We start from the raw sequence: 2,527 nt of genomic DNA on the forward strand, positions 1-2,527 counted from the left end.
CGCCTACCTTGCTGCACACTGTTTGCTGTATGGCCCGGGCGGCTTGTGGTCCAGCTGCCCTGCTATGCACGCTGGGGTTGTGTCCCGGGCTCTAGATGGAACCGTTCCCAGCCCGTCTTGTGGCTGCTGCCTGTTTTCTTCCCGCGGGTAGGCTGTCTGGGTCGGAGGGGAGGGGAGACCCACGTTCGGCTTCAGGAGACACGGTCAAACGGCCTTCCAAAGCGGGCGAACATTTTGCAGCAGCGAGGGAGCACTCTGCGTGCTCCGAATCCTCGCCAGCACTTAGTGTTACCAGGCGTCTTCACCGCAGTCCCGCTAGGGGGCGCTGTGGTCCCCGCGCGTCCCAACCCGCTGCAGCCCTGACCGCCCGCCCACAGTCAGGCTGGGGGGGGCGAGGGGGGCGGGGAACCCAGTGGGGTGCTGACCACACCCCCTCCGTTGAGCTGCCCCCTCTGCCCCCGGCTTCTGGGCTACCGTCTCCCCTCAGTGCTCCATCTCTGCCCCCCAGACGGTGCTCTTCCTCAACTTGGCCGTGAAACGAGGTGGTCTTGGCGTCGTCCGGCATCGCAGGAAACACCACGGGGTAGAGGGGTCCTCAGAAGAACCGGGTGTCTTTCCCAACAGCCCGCGCCTCCTCCGCCTCCGCACTCTGAGGGTCTTCTGGGCCCAGCTCTTTCATGGCACAAACGGGAAATCGAGGCTCACCTTCCCCCACATCAATCAGTGATGTCCCTGTTCGCTCCTCCACCTCCTGAATCTCACCTCCTACCAACTTCTGGCTTCTCGCCTCCCCCTCCCCCTACCTCACCCAGCCTAAGCCACTGGATGAGCCCAGCCCCTGACGGTCCCCACCGCCCAGATGACACTTGCCCCTCAGTCCCCGCATCAAAGGGATGCTTCTCAGACCCTGAGGTGCCCGGCTTATGGGGTGTCACCAACTCTGCAGCATGTGTCCCCCAAGACACGCACTCTCCGGCCCCTCCCCCACCCTCATTCATTCAGGTATTTATTTATTGAGCACCTGCTCTGCACCAGGCCTTGTTCTCACTGCAGGGAGGCAAACAGCCAGACAAAACCCCTTCCCTGGGGGGCAGTGGGGTGGGGGGGACAGATATCTCCATGCTCGTGGCACATGGGAGCCGGATTGGGGGGGGCAGACAGGAGGCCCCGGCCCTGGCACGGGGCTAGATGTTTCGGAGAACCCTCTATGGAGATGGAGACTTGGGGCAGGGGACAGAGACTTGGAGCCGGGGGTGGGAGCCGCAGAGGGTTCCCTCTTCCCCTGCCGGCCGATGAGGGAGGAGAGGTCAGGCAGGAGGGAAGTCGGGGGGCCCGGGGCGGAGGGTGAGAGAGAGAAAAGGTCAGGCTTGGGGTGTGGCCGGAGAGCGCAGAAGGCCTGGGGACCGTGGGGCTGCAGGGCGGGAGGCCGCGTGGGGGAGCCTCCCACACCCTCTGGGTAGCAGACACATCCGACTGGAGGATTCGGTTCCTCAAAATTGCCACATACGCACGTGGACACACATGGGACAGAAAAATGCGCACATGCACCCGTACAGCACAGGCCGACGACGCACAGACACGAAGAAACAGCAGAGCCGCGAACGCCGCGCACAGACGCCCGCCCGCTTTCACATCTGGCCTCCAAAAGCTCGGTCTTTTCTGCCTCGCCTGCTTCTCCCTGCAGGCTCCTTCCTCCCCACTCAGGGCCAGGCCGGGTTCAACAGTGGCCGTCGGTCATGGGGCCCTCTCGGGGTCCTGGCCGCCGGAATGCATATCCCGCCCTGTCCCCACACTGGGGTCTCCTTGGGCCACCCGGCAGGTGGGGGCGGGTGAGTCAACAATGCCTACTGAGCAAAGAGGACTCGGTCCCCTAAGTGTCCTTTCCCTTGCTGCTATCTACTGTTCCGCCCTCAAAGTGGGGCTCCCCGCTCCCCAGCCGCTCACCCCAGCCTAGCCTCACTCCTGGATACTGCACTCCAGGGGCTCAGGGATTAGCCAGAAGAAGAGCTGGGGGGTCCCAGTGGCAGAGCTAGGACCGGGAGATCAGAGAGGGCTGCCTGGAGGAGGCAGTTCTGCAGGTTGAGCCGGAGCTTGCCAGGGGCTTGGGGAAATCCTCTAGTGCAGCTGACCCCACGGCAGCTCCAACAGGAAGGATCATCAGGCTGTTGGCTATTTTTTTTTTTAACTGCGGTAAATTACACAACATAAGATTCACCATCTTTAAGCACACAGCTCGGCGGCATGAAGTACCTGCACATGGCCGTGCAGCCTCCACCGCCGCCCTCCGTCTCTAGAACTTGTTCATGTTCCCAAGCTGGACCTCGGTGCCTGGTAAGCACTAGCTCCGGTTCCCCTCCCCCGCCCCGGCGCCCACCATCAGCTGTCTGTGTGCGTCCCACGCCTCCAGGGACCCTCTGACGGGAGAGATCACACAGTATTCAAGCTTTTGTGGTCCCCAGGCCCCTCCGCGCTGCCCCGTGTCAGAATGTCCGTCCTTTTCCAGGCTGCGTGCTATTCCCCCCCCCCC

Source organism: Crocuta crocuta, unplaced genomic scaffold (assembly GCF_008692635.1).
Source record: "Crocuta crocuta isolate KB4526 unplaced genomic scaffold, BGI_CrCroc_1.0 scaffold77, whole genome shotgun sequence".
In the NCBI taxonomy this organism is placed as follows: Eukaryota; Metazoa; Chordata; class Mammalia; order Carnivora; family Hyaenidae; genus Crocuta; species Crocuta crocuta.